This window comes from Ooceraea biroi, chromosome 4, assembly GCF_003672135.1.
Source record: "Ooceraea biroi isolate clonal line C1 chromosome 4, Obir_v5.4, whole genome shotgun sequence".
Classification (NCBI taxonomy): domain Eukaryota; kingdom Metazoa; phylum Arthropoda; class Insecta; order Hymenoptera; family Formicidae; genus Ooceraea; species Ooceraea biroi.
Genome location: NC_039509.1, coordinates 7,692,393 through 7,710,222, shown reverse-complemented (window position 1 = coordinate 7,710,222; position 17,830 = coordinate 7,692,393). Strand labels below are relative to the sequence as shown.

Below are 17,830 nucleotides of genomic sequence, written 5' to 3'. Positions count from 1 at the left end.
CCTGTTGGACTTATCGATAAATAGTAAAGTGCAGCGGATGTATTCGTGATTTACGACTGATTTAATGTCACACAAATAATTATAATGTATTATACTTGTTGAACATAAATCTTGTACAACTAAATGAATGTAATATGAATATCAGTCCTAATATCTTATGCGCACGAGGTAAGTAAGTATAACGCCAGAACTCAACGATTAAGCGCCAAAGCGATGGAAAAACAAAAAAGCATACATCCACATAGGATCGATCAATCGGTTGGTTTATTGTAAAAAAGGTATAGGGCCTTGGCAACGCCATCTGGCCAGTGAGTACATTTTTCGCATATAGCACAGTCGGTAATCGAGAGAACCTTAAACTTAACTTGTTTTGCTTCGCCTCCAAAATGTTCCGAACAAAGGCCACAAAACTGCAACCTACATATGAGTATTACCTACTTATAGCTTAACGCTGGACGCTTCAATATTCATACCCTTACACCTAGCTGATTACAACTAAAGGAGCTTGATTTACACCTCGCATTGATTAATCCGCTCGCCTGTGCCATTTACAACTCTAGATCACATCGTTTAGCACCATACATACTTTACAATATATAGTTAACATACCTAATTTGTACGCTGTTATTGTTATTTAACGATATGTCTAGTACCGTATGTGTATTACGGCAGTTAACATACCTAATTGCACCTTTACTGTTACTATTTAACATGTATATCTTGTATCTTATATCTATATTGCGCTAGTTAACATATTTAATTTGTACTTTGACAGAATAGCTTTTTTTACTATAAAACAACGAAAACAACGAAAAAATATCTAGAGACTGCCTCTTATGAGGGTCGAATACGGCGTACTCGGGACACATTTAATGAAAAACAAAAGTATAAACAATGCCGTAAAGTAATATACTGCCTACATATTAAATTCTTGTTATAAAAATATATCTTTATGCACCTTAAAATTAATCACCCACTCGGAAGAAACACTTTGTAAATAACACTATTATATCTTCATTGGAATTGCCTTAATAAACTCCGCTACTGCCGATGTTATATTTGGATTCACATCGTTAAGAATTTGCTCTAGGCACATCGGGCCACTAGAATAATGACTAATAATCGCGCTAACTAAGGACGTGCGCTCTTGATTAAGTAATGAACACTGCCAAAAAAACATGATTGGCGGTTTGGTACATATTTCCACATTCACATACCGGAGATTTTATGATATTGTGCTGCCATAAGATCGATCAATCGATCCCCACTCATCGCTCAGCGCCATCGCTCACACGAGAGCCGCATTCACATAACGCGCTCCATTCAAACACCAAGTTTTGAAAATACTCTTTAACAATTTCCATGTTTTTGCACACATACACATATAACTTTCTCTCTCTCCCCTCTCTTCTTCCCCCTCTCCCTTCCCCTCCCCTCCTCCTCCCCTACCCTCTCTCTCTACCTCTCTCCCTCTCCCTCCCTCCCTCTCTCTCTCTCTATCGAGTCGGACGTGTGTCACATCGCTCCGTAATAATTGTTTGTGTTTAGTGGTGTCAAGTGATTAAAACATTTTAAAAATATGTCCATGTGATGAGTTCTTGAACCAACGATGGCTGTGCATGTTATCTAGCCGAGATGTGCTCTATTGTAGACGTGAGAACTGAATATATTCCATTGGAATTTTCGGTCGTCGTCTGACAGGTAGACATATTTGCTGACACGGGCCTCGCGGTGTACGTGGACGACCGTATGGTAAGCTGCGATCACGAATAAATTCGGCATGGAAGACGATTATGTGGAATATAAATGTTCTGCATGCAAGAAGGAAATTAAAAACATTGTAACAGCATGCAAAAGATGCAATAAGATATTTTTGCACCCGGGGTGCGTTTGTAAACATAAGGTGTATAATAAATACAATGAGCTGGTGGCATGTGATGGTCCATATGAAAAATTTTCAGTGGAAAGTGAAAAGGAAAAGGATAGAACTCCGATCATGTCAAAGAGTGGAAGAGAGAGGCTGTGTACAGCGGAATCTGCTGGAAGTTCGGATTCTGTAGCAGGTGTGAAGAAACCATCTGGTATCGACTTGAAAATTGACTGGATTTTAAGAAATGAGAGATGGTATGTAAAAAGGAAATTAAATTGATGATAAAGGAAGTAGTGCAAGAAGAATTGAGAGATATAAGAAGAGAATTAAGGGAGATGAAACAAAAGATTCAAGGAGAAATAGTTGATTTGGGAGCTGGAGGAACAACTCAGAGGAACTACTCCAATATAGTGAAGGAGAAAGCGAAAGAAAGCATCATAATTGTCAAACCTGAAGTACAACAGGGAAGTGAAGATACTAAGAAAGTAATAAAAGAGAAGATAAACATCAAAAATATTGCAGTAGGGATAACGAAAATGAGAAAAGGTAACAAAGGTACAGTAGTGCTGGGCTGCGAAACTGGAGAAGAAATAGAAACATTAAAAAACACAGTGCAAGAGAAATTAGGTAAAGATTATGAGGTTGCTGAGCCGATACAGAAGAAACTGAAAGTTAAAATTATTGGAATTGGAGAGGAGGAGATGAAATTAAATGAAGATAGTTTAATAGATGTAATTAAGAAGCAGAATAAAATTGAAAAAGGATTTTGTTTACGGATATTGAAGAAGATAATAAAAGGCAGAAAAGAAGAGGACAAACAACCAAGAAGAAGAGGACGAGAATAAGGTAATTTGATATTAGAGACAGATGAACGAACGCATGAATTATTATTAAAGAAAGGTAAAATTAATATAGGATGGAGAAAATTCATTGTGTCTAATTATGTTAGCGTCATAAGATGCTACAATTGCTGGGGATATTTTCACATTGCAAAGAACTGCACAAGACAGGAAACCTGTCATAAATGTACAGGAGATCACAAGGAGAGCGAATGCACGTTAAGAAAGAAGAAGTGTGTAAATTGCATGCATAAGATACAGTCTTATAATTTGAAAATAAACGATGAGCATGATGTACTGGATCCAGAATGTCCGGTATTTAAAAGGATATTAGAGGAGCAGAAAAGAAGAATAGGCTGGCAAAGTAGCACAAACAATAACAAATAGCAACTACATGAAGTGATGGACGAAATTCTATACACCAATGCACAGAGCTGGATAGCCCATAAGGACGAGATTTTACACCAGGTTATGAAGAAAAGGAATCCTGCCTTCCTAGCGCTGTCGAAGAGCCGACTAACGGAAGATATAAGTAATTGTGAAGTAAACGTGCCAGGATACGATATGGTTAGATGTGATAGTGAGAATAGACATACAGGAGGCGTCATTCTGTATATTAGAGAAGAAATTAGATATGATATAACCTTGCAGGAAAAAACGAACTCGAACTGTTGGTGTGTAGCTATAGAAGTAAAGGAAAAATGGTACAAAGGATCAATAGCTGTAATGTACCATTCGCCAAGTGCTCCAGATAGTGTTTTTGTAGACTTTTTAGAGGACATTACAGAGCGATTAGTATTAAAAGGAGATTGTATTATAGTGGGAGATTTTAATATAAATATATTGGAGGATTCGTTTTATACAAAAAAGATACATACGATTATGTTAGGATTAGGCATGAAACAATATGTAGATAAGCCAACGAGGGTGACAAAAGATAGTCAAACAATTATTAATTTGATTTTTGCGAATAGGAAAATAAATATACAGGTATGCGAAGAACCGAAAATAACAGATCATGCTTGACTTCAAATTAAATTAAAAATAAAAGACTTAGAGGATAGATATAAAGAATGGTGGGGTCGAAATTATAGTAAAATTAATGTAGATAATTTTGTTTTATTAATGGAAGAAAATAAGATACAAGGACAGGAATTGTGTGTGAATGTGAAAGCTAATAATTTTGTTAATAGTATAGTGAATGTATTGGATATTGTAGCACCTAAAAAGAAATTTAGAATACCGAAAGTATGGGAAGGAAAAAAATGGTATACAGATGAAATTAGAGAAGTAGTGGTAATTAGAGATGTAGCGTATAATAGAGCACTGTTTTCAAACACGGAGCAAGATTGGTTACAATTTAAATTTGAGAGAAATGCAGTGTAGTTAAACTTATTAAGACCAAAAAGAAAGAATATTATAAAAATTTGATAGATTACAATAAAAATAATCCTGTAAAGATGTGGAAAACATTAAAAGAAGTATTAAAAGGGGAACAAATGGGGTTTAAGAAAATAGAAAATATTGATTTTGAAATATTAGAAGGAGATTGTGGGTGCAATATAGCGGATAAATTTAATTTATTTTATGTACAGAGTATAGATAATATAGTAAAATCTATAGAGGGAGAAGAGAAGGTTGAGATAAATAGAAGAATTATATATCCTATTGTAAATAAAAAAGTTATATATGAATTTGAAATGATTAACTTAGGGAAATTAGAACAAATTGTGATGAGTTTGCCGAACAAGAAAGGTACACAGGAAGGTATAACTACCCAGATAGCAAACAGAATTTAAAAAGAATTCTTTTTAAATTCCCGAATTAGGAAATGAAGTCTTTTTCCATCCCATTTCTATTCGAAAAGTACTCTTAAGAGTTCAAAAAGATATCATTTGTATGTCATCAGTTCTGAGTCCTTTAAATATTATAAAAGGAATTCCTTTTATGCTCTATAAGAATTCGCAATGAATTCAAAAAATAGTGCTTACATAGTATTCTAATGGAACTCTATCTAAACACTATTTCGCATTCATTGCGAATTCTCTTTTGTATCTGAAGAAGAATTGTAAAGAATCTTACATGATCTATAAGACAAATTTTTATGATCTATCTGAGAACAGTTCGTAGTATAAATTGAATACAGCACCAAAGTTTACAACTTATGCAGCTGTGAGCGAACCTTCCGAAGAGCTGTGGCATAAACGTCTCGGACATATAAATCGACGCAGTATGTCTCTTTTAAATCAAGGAATGGCTACTGACACAAGATACAGTGAGGGAAGCAACGCACCACCTTGTGTCTCCTGCGTAAAAGGTAAAATGCAACGTTTACCGCGATGCCCGTTTTCCAAGTTGATTAAACATCAACTTGGAAAACGGGCATCGCGAATTTTAAAACTAATGCATTCAGACCTATGCGGTCCCATGGAGAACGTGTCCATCGGAGGATCGAAGTATTTTTTAACTTTGATCGACGATTATACCAGAATGGTTTTTGTATACTTTATAAAAACGAAAGACGAAGTAGTAGATTGCTTCGAAGATTTTCGGGCGCAAGTAGAGAACGAAACCGGCCGCAAAATACAAAAACTACGAACGGACAACGGACGAGAATACGTGAATCGAAGGTTAGAGAAATTGTTAGCGAAATTCGGAATCAAGCACCAACTCACCGTTCCATATTCACCGCAGCTGAACAGACTCGCCGAGCGAATGAATCGTACCCTAGTAGAGAAGGCGCGGTCCATGCTGATGGAAACTAGCCTACCTGTGTGTTATTGGGCTGAGGCTGTGTCTATGGCAGCCTATCTTGTAAATAGAGCCCCAACTAAAGGATTGAAGGACATGACACCAGTGGAGGCGTGGACGGATAACAAGCCGGATCTTTCACACTTTCGTGTATTCGGATGCAAGGTGCTAGCATATATCCCTAAAGAAAAGCGCCTAAAATGGGATTCAAAAGCTGCAGAATATATTTTCGTCGGATATTGCACGGACTCAGTGGGTTATCGATTGATAGACCCAAGTACGAAAGCAATTATTAGGAGCAGAGATGTCGTTTTTTACGAGACAGCGACAGATATACCGCAAAAGGAGATTGACGAAAGCCTTCATTAACCTTTATATGTCCACGGTGAAGAAGATAGAGGTAACGAGAGTGACCGAGAAGATAATGCAGAAATAATATCGAGCAATGGATCCAAAGATATTTATTTTGATATCGATACTAAGAGTGAACACAAGGCACCATCCGAGCAATCTGGCAGTGCACTTCAGAGTGACCAGGCTGGAGAAGCAATGGCTGTGGCAGCTAACGATCAGCCTCCAGCTCCACAACAGTCCGCGTTAAGAAGATCGCAGAGAACCCGTAAGACGAAAGACTACGGAGACGACTTCTTGACTTATTTGACTACAACCGAGAGTCCTACGGAGCCAGTTAGCGTACAACAAGCATTAAACGGACCGGATCGCCAGTTATGGATACAAGCTATGCGCGAAGAAATACGTTCTTTAAAAAGGAATGAAAACATGGACCTTGGTCGACCTTCCGCATGATAAAACTATCTTAGACACAAAGTGGGTCTTCAGGATTAAGACAGACGCCACAGGAAAACCCGAAAGATACAAGGCCCGATTGGTCGTGAGAGGATGTTCACAGGTAACAGGAATCGACTACAACGAAGTATATTCTCCGGTAGTTCGATATAACTCGATCAGAGTGCTACTCGCACTAGCAGTTAAATACGATATTGAGGTACATCAAATGGACGTCACCACCGGATATCTGCAAGGAGACTTAAACGATGAAGTCTATATGCGTCCACCGAAACAAATTACCGAGAGAGGCCTAGAACATAAAGTATGGAAGTTTAATAAGGCCATGTATGGACTCAAGCAGAGTGGAAGAGTTTGGAACAAGAAATTAGATTCCACGTTAACGAAGATGGGTTTCGAGCAGTCTAAAGCTGATTCATGCATTTATTATAAATTTAAAGGAAGTAAGGAAATAATAATTGCGATTTACGTAGACGACATTATTATTTTGGCGAATAGTAAAGACGTCATTATGGAAACCAAGAAGTCCATGGCGAGTAAATTCAACATGAAGGATTTAGAAGAAGCTAAACACTTTTTAGGTATCGAAGTCGAGAGAGATAAACAGCGAGGCAAGTTATGGATAAACCAGCGCGCCTATATACAACGAATATTGGAAAGATACCATATGGACGAAGCTAACCCAGCAGGTACTCCGTTAAGCCAGCATCAAGTATTGAGCAAAGAAATGGCTCCGAAGACGACCGAAGAAGTTGACATGAGAGCAGTGCCTTACCGAGAAGCAGTGGGCAGCATCTTGTATGTAAGCGTGGGTACGCGACCCGACGTTGCTCAGGCTATCAACGCGGTCAGTCGTTTCAACCAAAACCCTGGGAAACCGGACTGGACAGCAGTCAAGCGGATTCTCCGCTATCTTAAGAGTACCAGAGATGTAAAACTGGAATACAGTCGTGATGGAAACGCCAAATTAGAGGGTTTCAGCGACGCAGATTGGGCGAATGACCAAGATCAAAGACGTTCTGTTTCAGGTACATTTTTTAGGTTTCAAGGAGGTGCCGTGTCTTGGCAGAGCGAACGTCAAAGGACTCCGGCCCTGTCGACAACCGAAGCAGAATATATGGCGTTATCCAGCGCCAGTCAGGAGGCGCTGTGGCTGCGCTATTTGTTGGCAGAACTCGACTCTCCGGCAGTACAGCAGGCTACGCAGATCTATTGTGACAACAAAGGGGCAATCGATCTTGCGAGAGACGGCGGGTATCGGCGACGATCTAAGCACATCGATGTCCGTCACCACTTCCTGAGGGAGTTAACCAAGAAGGAGAAGATCTCCGTCGTCAAGGTCACCACCCAAGAGATGATGGCAGATGCATTAACCAAACCTTTGTCGAAACTGAAGTTTCAAGATTGTATTAAAAACATGGGTTTAACAGTTTAAAAGCGAAACATTCGCGATTATTTATTCAAGGGGGAGTGTTGGTAATGAATTAGTAATTGCGATATATTTCAGAACACGCATTGTACGGCCCTGTGCTGCTGCGCGCAATGTACGTGCTACGGCCGACCGTTGCTGGCTAGTGAGCTACGCTACTGAATAAACCGTTCGCTTGAGCATAACTACACGTTTACGTTTATACGATTCCTCTTTGCCTTTCCTGTTCACCACTGCGCCCAACAAAAGTGAATCAAAGTCCAAACATATGCACGTCGTCAAAGAATCAACAATCAAAGCGGACATTTATAAATAGATGTTCTGTGTCACCTTGCGCATAAATACAGAATCATTCACTACGTCAAGAAAATGTAGCCAAGATTTCTTTATTATACGCATTGCGGCTATTTTACTTCACTTTGGCCTGATCGGACTTCGCTACTATCCCCACTCGAGGCGTCTTCGAGTGTCGCGAGAGACAATGCCGATTATGTCGATGGGGCAGCCTATCGACAGATGAGTCATCTAACAGATGAGGATTAATTCGCTTTCATATTATAGTATCAGACAATATGCACAATATGCAGTTATTGAGTACAGCGCAACTGCAGAGAAATAACGCAACACCTACGTACAGCGCGGCGCCTATAGCACAATGTTTTCAACTCGTTTTCCCAAAAAGTGAATCGTGGAAACATAATAGTATTATATATGGTTGGATTTGGCATTCGATGCTCTTCAATTTTTGTTCTTACCAAGTTCTTAAATTTTGCAAAAATAAGGGGGTAGGGGTGGAGGTAAATTAAGAAATTTGACATTTCAAAAAATATGAATACACCGTTGTAAAGAGTATAAAATACTATAAAACTTTTGTATAAACCATTTTTTCATATATCTTATATTTTCAAAGACAATCGCTAAAAATGAAAAAATTCATTATCTTCGAGGAGCTATTTCAACCCCTAAACGTTGAGATACGCTGCTAAAAAAAATATGGGTCTAATATTTTTCGATGCTCTACAACATATCCAAAGCCCATCAAAATCGGTGAGGGACAGTTGTGTTACTTCCCTTGTCAGACTGAAAATAAGTGGAAAAACTTAAGTAAGGCGTACATGGCTGTCAAGGATCATAACTCCAAATCTGGGAATGCTCCAAAGACGTGTAGCTTCTATAACGAGTTAGATGATATATTTTGTAAATCACCAAGTCACACCTGTCACACTTGCCTCCTCAAAAATAAAGAGAACAGCGTCTACAGCTTTAGGAAATGATAGTACAACTAGTGATGATGAGCCCTGTTACCGGCAATCCGATCGGCAATTACACTATCGCACTTTAAGGTGTCTCGTATAGATCACTACATCGATCGATCTTAATCTATCGCTCTTTATGTCAAGCCGAGCTTGTTTTGACGCCTGTATTGTCGGTTTTGTCCCCGTTCGGCCCGTTCGAACCAATAAGCGGAATCCACGACGGTTTGCTCGCTAGCATGCGAATCTTCGCTCTCCCCGACGCTATTGTCGGACACTATCATTTCGGTCGTCTCTGAGAAAAGTAGAGTCAATTCGGAGTAGCGAACCTCGAGTTATTCAGTGCAATAAATCACGTCAACTCATTTACCAGAATTCAAGAACTCGACCAACTCGCTTTTCACCGAAAACAACGCCTCTATCCTAATCAGTCTCTAAACATTAAATGGTCCTTCGAGCCGGATCTCCACTGTTTCACTCGTTCAATTCGTGGATCGCTCTCGAACGTACTGTCCCTCGCAAAGAGTCATATCATCGCACGGCGTGTTCCTGGCCGCTCGCATCTCTCCACCCGCACTCAGCTTCGCCGTCATCTGATTCGTCACCCAGCCAGCGTGAGGAGGATCCTCGAACATGGAGTTCGAAGCCATCATCCGAAACCAGCGAGATCTCCAGCATCGCATAAGCCGCCTCGTCGAGAATTTTAAGAAGAGCGGTAAGGATAAATTTACGCTGATTACGATTAACACTCGGCTAGAAACGCTTGAATCTAACTGGCAGACGTACCAGAAGTATCATTCGAAATTAGTAGCCGCTCGGTCGGGCGACTATGCTTCGCACGAGTATTTCGCTAAGGATTTCTACGATTCGTGTGAAACCGCGTATTTTCAAAACAAAGATGAGCTCTTAACTCTCTGGCAGGCTTTGCTACCGAAATCCGCTTCCGAGCCAAACGCCTCACTCGATGCCTCCATTTCGGCTACGTCCCGCAGCGCTGTCGCTCGAGCTCTGCCGAAGATATCCTTACCTAAATTCACCGGAGACTACAAAACGTGGCCAGCTTTTCGAGATCTTTTCCAATCGATGGTCATTCATAACTCTGACATTCCGCCGGTAGAAAAGCTGCATTACCTTAAAAATCACTTACGGGAGAAGCAGCTCGCCGCATTTCGAATATAGCGGTCACCGATGACAACTTTAACCGAGCGTGGGAGACGTTAGTCACGCGTTACTGCAACAAACGCGTCCTTGTTTGCTCGTATTTGGATCTTATGTTCGGCATCAAACCGCTCTCTCGCAAGTCTGCTGACGACCTGAAGGAGCTGCTCGCGACCGTCAACGAAGCTCTAGGCGGGTTGCGATCCCTTGAAGTGCCTATCGATACGTGGAATTATTTCCTCGTGCATTTTATGGTTGGCCGGTTGGACATTGACTCTCGCGAGGCGTGGGAACTGCAGCAAGGCGCAATCACGGAACCCGCGACGTTTGCCGAACTTGAGGAGTTTTTAGATGGGCGCACGCGAGCACTGGAAATGATAACACAGACGACTTCCGACCAGACCTCGCGTCCAGCAAAACCGAGCACTAAAGCGAAGCCAACAGCTCGAGCTCACGCCGCTATTACCTCGTCTTCAAAGTGCGCCTTATGCAACGAAGAACATTACATCGCTCGCTGTCCGGGTTTCTCCGCGAAATCGGTCACGGATCGACGCGAAATCGTGAACGCGAAAAGACTGTGTTTTAATTGTCTCGGAGCACACAAACTGAGCGAGTGCCGCACGCTCAAGCGCTGCCGCATTTGCCAAGGTCAACATCATACGCTAATCCACATCGCCACGTTGAACTCAACTCCGCACAGCTCGATAACGGCTCCAACTACCAGCTCCACGCCTCATTCCGGAGCAACCGCCTCGTCCGACGCCAGCGCAGCCACCTCGTTGCACGCTTCCACAAAAGTAGACACATACAGATCTTCAACACTTCTTCCGACGGCACAAGTGAATATTTTCTCGGATCACGGATCGCGCATGTCCGCACGAGCTCTCCTCGATAGCGGATCCGAACTCTCGTTCGTTCCAGAATCTCTCGCGCAGATTCTGCAACTCTCTCGAAAGGCCGCCGCCATCCCGATTCTCGGTATCGGGTCGCGGTCCGTCGGTTTCACCCGCGGAGATGTGTCACTTCGCCTTCAATCGCGCGTCGAACCTCGCTTCGAACTCGACGTCGTCGCCCACGTTATGCCCAGCCTCACTGATCGCATTCCGGCTACGCCGCTATCCACCGAAAACTGGAGGCACACTCAACCGCTCGCTCTCGCCGATCCGTCATTTGCCATACCCGGTAAAGTCGACATAATTCTCGGTGCAAACGTGATCGGGCCTCTGCTGACACCTCCGTCGGATCTGCCGCCCCCGATCCTGGTTCAAGGCACAGATGAACAACCAACAGCGCAGTATACCCGGCTAGGCTGGATTCTATTTGGACCCACTGGATCACGGCCGCAGTCCATTACCAATAGTCCGCATCCTCAATCGTATAATGGAGTCCCGGACCATGAGCTCAAAGATATACTCTGCAAATTCTGGGCTCAAGATGAAATTCCAGACACTAAGCGAAAGGCGCTCACTCCAGAAGAGGAGCAGTGCGAACAACATTTTCTCGAAACTCACACTCGAACCATGTCCGGTCGATATGTCATTCGACTACCATTCCGTTCGCCCGGACCCGGCTTCGGCTCGTCTTACGTCACCGCGACTCGGACACTAAGTCAGCTCCAACACCGTCTCTCGCGAAACTCGACGTTGTCGCGCTTATATACAGAGTTTATCAACGAATACGAATCCCTCGGACACATGTCACGATTACCAGAACACTCGTCGGTCGAACCTCCAGCTTATTTCTTACCGCATCACGGAGTCTTCCGCGAGACGAGCTCTACGACAAGGCTCCGGGTAGTGTTCAACGGGTCGAGTCAAACCACGAATGGCGCGTCCTTAAACGATTGCCTCCTAGTCGGGCCAAAGCTACAGACCGAAATCTTTAACGTCATAATCCGATGGCAACTTTACGCATACGCCTTCACAGCCGATATTTCAAAAATGTATCGCCAAATTCTGGTACATCCAGACGATCGGGTATACCAACGAATTCTGTGGAGCATCTCAGGAGCGCCCGTCATCTATGAGCTCAACACGGTCACGTACGGACTAACGTGTTCCCCCTTCAACGCAATCAGGATCGTTCGACAGCTCGCTACGGATGAAGGATCGCGATATCCACTCGCCGCCGATGTATTGCTCCGCGACATGTACGTGGATGACGTCCTTTCGGGAGACGAAACCATCTCGCGTGCAAAAGAAAAGGCTCAGCAAGTGGACCGGATCTTCATGGCGGGCGGTTTCTCGTTGCATAAATGGTCGTCAAACAAGCCCGCGGTTCTCGACGACATCCCGTCGGACCGACAAACCACCGACTCATCTCGAGAACTAGCCTCGGACGCGCTCTCTCGCGCTCTCGGATTATCATGGCGACCTTCTGACGACTCTTTCGTAATCCGAGTTCAATTTACAGCTCCGTCGACGAGAATCACGAAGCGCAGTGTTTTGTCGAAGATTGCACAAATCTACGACCCCCTCGGCTGGATCACCCCGGTGACCATCATCGCCAAAATGCTAATCCAAGATCTATGGAGACTCGGTCGGGATTGGGACGAAGAACTGCCAGACACGGACGGAAGACGATGGAAGGAGTTCGAGGCCGACGTAACATCCACCACCTTCACAGTCCAACGTTGGCTCGGATATTCCTCGCGATCCATCGTGGAATTGCACGGATTCGCCGACGCATCTCAACATGCGCTCGGCGCCGTGGTGTACATTCGCCTGAGGGACGATGAGCAAGTTCGCGTCTCTCTGGTGGCCGCCAAGAACAAAGTCGCGCCGATCAAACCGACGACCATTCCGCGATTGGAACTTTGCGCTGCAGTACTCCTCGTACGTTTGATATCGCGCATTCGAACCGCCCTCGATTTCGGGACGGCTCCTCTCCACTTATGGACAGATTCCAGTGTCGCTCTTACCTGGATAAACGGCTATCCTTCCCGTTGGAAGGAATTCGTGGCGAATCGAATGGCATTTATCCAAGACCTCGGCCCATCGGCTCACTGGCGACATGTTCCCGGTGTTGACAATCCCGCCGATTGTGCCTCTCGAGGTTTATCTCCCACCGAACTCTCGACGCATTCGTTGTGGTGAAAGGGCCCCGCCTGGCTCGCCAAGCCGTCGGTTTCCTGGCCGACTCTCGTTCCAGCCTCCAGCTGCACCTCCGACCTCGAGGAGAGACCACATCACACCGCCGTCGCCGTATCGCAACCATGCAGTATGTGGGAGTTAATCGAACGGTACTCCAGCCTGAACCGTCTCATTCGTATCACGGCTTGGATCAAGCGTGCTACATACCGACTTCGCCGAACAGCAAACCACCTGCAGCCTGACGTTCTATCTGCTGCAGAACTGCGGGACGCTGAATTGTTCTGGGTGAAACTCACACAAGCGTCTTATTTCGCTCAAGAAATTAGTTCTCTCGCTCGAGGCATACCTCTCTCGAAATCGAACCCACTAATACGTCTTACTCCTTTCCTAGATGCTAACGGATTTCTACGACTAGGCGGAAGGCTTAAGAACTCGGCCCTGGATCCAGATACAAAGCACCCCCTTCTTCTTCCTCGAGACTCGGTCTTGACTCAACTGGTTCTCGCTGACACACATCGGCGGACCTTCCACGGTGGTGTTCAACTGATGCTCGTCACGCTTCGTCAACGATTCTGGATCCTTGGTGGTCGCACCCCAGTCCAATCGTTCGTGCGTCGATGCCTCCGATGCACGCGACATCGAGCCGAAGCCGCCAAGCAACTTATGGGGCAGTTGCCTTCGTCCCGGGTCACACCATCGCGACCGTTCTATCACGCCGGCGTTGACTATGCCGGGCCCTTTTCGCTCCGAGCGTGGCGCGGTCGGGCGTCACGAACCTATAAAGGCTTCCTCGTCGTGTTCGTCTGCTTCTCGACGTCCGCGGTTCATTTAGAGATAGCAACGGACTACTCCTCTCAGGGTTTTCTCGCAGCATACCGGCGATTTGCAGGTCGTCGGGGAATACCGGCTTCCTTGACGAGCGACTGCGGCACCAACTTCATTGGTGCTGACGCAGAGCTCCGTTGACTGTTCGATGCGGCCTCTTCTGAATCTGCCGAGATCGCAAACAGTCTCGCATCCGACCAAACCGAGTAGCATTTTAATCCTCCAGCCGCGCCTTACTTCGGAGGCAAGTGGGAAGCAGCCGTAAAAGCGGTAAAATTCCACTTAAAACGACTCATTGGCGACTCCACATTGACCTACGAGGAATTCACCACCCTCCTGACTCGGATCGAAGCGATCCTTAATTCTCGTCCTCTCTGTCCGCTGTCCGACGATCCTTCCGATCTCGAAGCCTTGACTCCAGCCCATTTTCTAATAGGCTGCCCGCTCACGACGACGCCCGAACCTTCTCTGGACAAGGAACCGGCCAATCGACTGTCTCGGTGGCAATTCCTTCAGCAACTCATGCACCGATTCTGGGCACGATGGCAAAAGGAGTACCTCCAGAGGCTACAGGACATATCCAAGTGGCAAACGTGCTCGCCGTCGATCTCCATCGGGCAGCTGGTCCTCCTTAAGGACGAGAGGGTTCCGCCAACCAAATGGCCTCTTGCAAGGGTCATACAGACGCACGCCGGATCTAACGGACTAATTCGCGTCGCTACCATTCGCACCGCAAACTCAATTTTAAAACGACCTATTGTTAAACTATGTCCGCCACCCGTCGCGAGTTAATCAGTTTTTTCTTTTTTTGTTTTATATCGAGCCAATCGCAGCCTCGTGGATATTCTCCTTTCGTGGCTTTGTATTCAGTTTTTACGTCATTCACATCATAAACTTTCGGTACTGCAATCTCAATACCGAGGCGGGCGGAATGTTACCGGCAATCCGATCGGCAATTACACTATCGCACTTAGGTGTCTCGTATAGATCACTACATCGATCGATCTTAATCTATCGCTCTTTATGTCAAGCCGAGCTTGTTTTGATGCCTGTATTGTCGGTTTCGTCCCCGCTCGGCCCGTTCGAACCAATAAGCGGAATCCACGACGGTTTGCTCGCTAGCATGCGAATCTTCGCTCTCCCCGACGCTATTGTCGAACACTATCATTTCGGTCGTCTCTGAGAAAAGTAGAGTCAATTCGGAGTAGCGGACCTCGAGTTATTCAGTGCAATAAATCACGTCAACTCATCGACCAGAATTCAAGAACTCAACCAACTCGCTTTTCACCGAAAACAACGCCTCTATCCTAATCAGTCTCTAAACAAGCCCTCTGAAGAGATAGAGACTGACAGGCACTTTGATAAAGAGAAACAAATTAAAAAAGTAAAAAAGAGCAAACTGAATAGAGAATTAGAAGCTTGGTCTAAAACTCTTCGTGAAGATGCGGAGAAAAGAGAATTAGCAAGGGAAAAACGACATGAGACAATGATTGCTGTGCAGAATAAAGGAATTGCAGCGTTTACTGATGTTATGAATAAGCTTCTAGAGAAGCTATGAATCAGTTGTATTATTTGTTTATGAGCTAATCTGTAATCATCTAGTAATGAAGAGAAAATACACATCAAAATGCATCTCTAGGAACTTCTGAAACTCTATAGTCACATACACTATAGATTTTCAGTACTGGCAGTGAATATCGGAACGCAGCCTAGGATACATCAACAAACTGCTCATAAGTAATATAACTGATTCTGTGCCTTGTACTTGGTTGACAATGCCAATTAATTATAACTGGCTTTTATTATATTTTATAACGGATACCTAGATTGTCATTATCCAAAGACATTTTTAAATTGAATTGTTTTGTAGTAACATAAGACAAAGAGTATTATCAAATTTATGTTAGTATCAGTATTATCTCTTTTGTTTCTTGTTTAGATATACGTCCTAGTTATATCTCTGAGTTAAAAAATGTTTACAATCTATCCTGATTTCTCTAGTCTTGTTTAGAGCTTAAAAGACATGTGAGTTCAGTTTGTTTCTTTATTATTATATAGTTTTTTGTCAAAATGTATTACTTGTTATTAGTTCTTCTTATAACTGATGTTTATAGAAAATATTTGTAGAATAAACAGGTTTATGTTTATTTGTGTGCTATTATTTATTACAATCTGTGTCATAAGTAAAAATGGAGAACATGATTAATGTTAACATTCCCATCAATCATTTCTTCCAAGAAGAGCTACAAGGTGGGCTCTCTTGGCTTCACCTTCCTGAAAGCCTACGTTATTATCGTCATCATCCTTATCCCGTACTACTTGTCTTACAATTTGAAAGGCCTTCCTCAATGTAATCATCAACATTATCTTCTTCTGCTTGATCCTCTCCAAACCTACCCAGACAAATGTTGTGCAGCACACAACAAGCAAGAATGAAACTTGGAATTAAGTCAATTCTTTTCATATCTAAATGTTTCAATCGTCGGAATCTTCCCTTAGCAGTGAAAAAGAATGGTCAATAACTTGTCTTGATTGTGACAGTACTGAATTGAAGCACTTCTGTGCCTAAAAAAATTCATGATAGTTAAAAAGCATTTATAGATGCAGCAGCTCTGTTCTCACGGACTGAATATAATGTGTCAATAAAACTTACTCGTGTTAGGCGACCATTATCAGTATAGGGAGGAATGCACCATAGTAACACAGAGTACGCCTTGTCAGCTATGATGTATTCACCATTTGGAAAGAGAGCATTCACATTACGTTCTGCATCCAGAAACAAGTCAGAGTTTCGGAAAATGCGTCTATCACCCACTGAACCAGGGTAACCAGCAAAACAGTCAGTGAATCTCAGTTCTGAATCACATACTGCTTGTAGAACCACAGCATAATCTTTTTTTCTTGTCTTATAATGCAGTGGGTGTTCCTAAGGTACAAAACAGGAAAATATACCGCACCGAAACCATACAGAGACTGTATAAATATATATGTGTGTATATATATATATATATATTTAAAGAGAGTAATAAAAACTTCAAACGTTATCAGTTATTTAAAAAATATAATATTGCTCTAATTTAAAAATATACTATACGTGTGTAAACATATAATATTAATGAAAGCGCATAGTCTATGAAATACAAAGTATTATTTCGTATTATTACAAATACATTGTGCATCGTAATATTATCTGCGTTACTTACAGACTGGAGAGATTCCTACTACTACTTGTCCTTTAGCCGCCACCGCCATCTGCCCATCGCGCTCCTTACTTGCAAGTAGCGACGGCATTTATGCCGTTGATTGTACTACCCGTCAACAGCTTACATTCCTATTAAGATGTAGAAGATACGACGTATTACCACCGCACATTCATGGACGACGCTTCAATTTAGTGTTTCGTAGCAACACAGTGAATTACAAATTTAACAATCTTAAAATTAAATACCAGAGAACAGTGTTAAATTTAAAAATTAGAGATGTCAACTACCACATTAAGTACCTAAAAACTAAAATTGATAACACGGAGGATATGTTGGTTTCGTTTTTATCTATTGACACTGTCAATGAATTTTTTGGACGCAACAATAAGAGAATAAATTATCACAATATCAACGTAAAAAATCAATTAGCTAAGAAATTTGACAGAATTTTAAAAAAGCGAGACCCACTGTCTACTCTTTTAAATTGTGACAGAAGTAAATGGTTGATCAATATCAGTGACAGGGATCTTCCTGACCATGTGGTTGACGTCTTGAGTTTTGGTGAGAGGTTTGCGTTACCAATAGATAGGAAAAGCAAGGTAG

General features: G+C 43.0%; 1 pseudogene; it reads right to left on the bottom strand.

Annotated features, from left to right (window-relative positions):
- Positions 1 to 16,329: 16,329 nt before the first annotated feature.
- LOC109610876 lies at positions 16,330 to 17,315 on the bottom strand (annotated as a pseudogene).
- Positions 17,316 to 17,830: the final 515 nt, after the last annotated feature.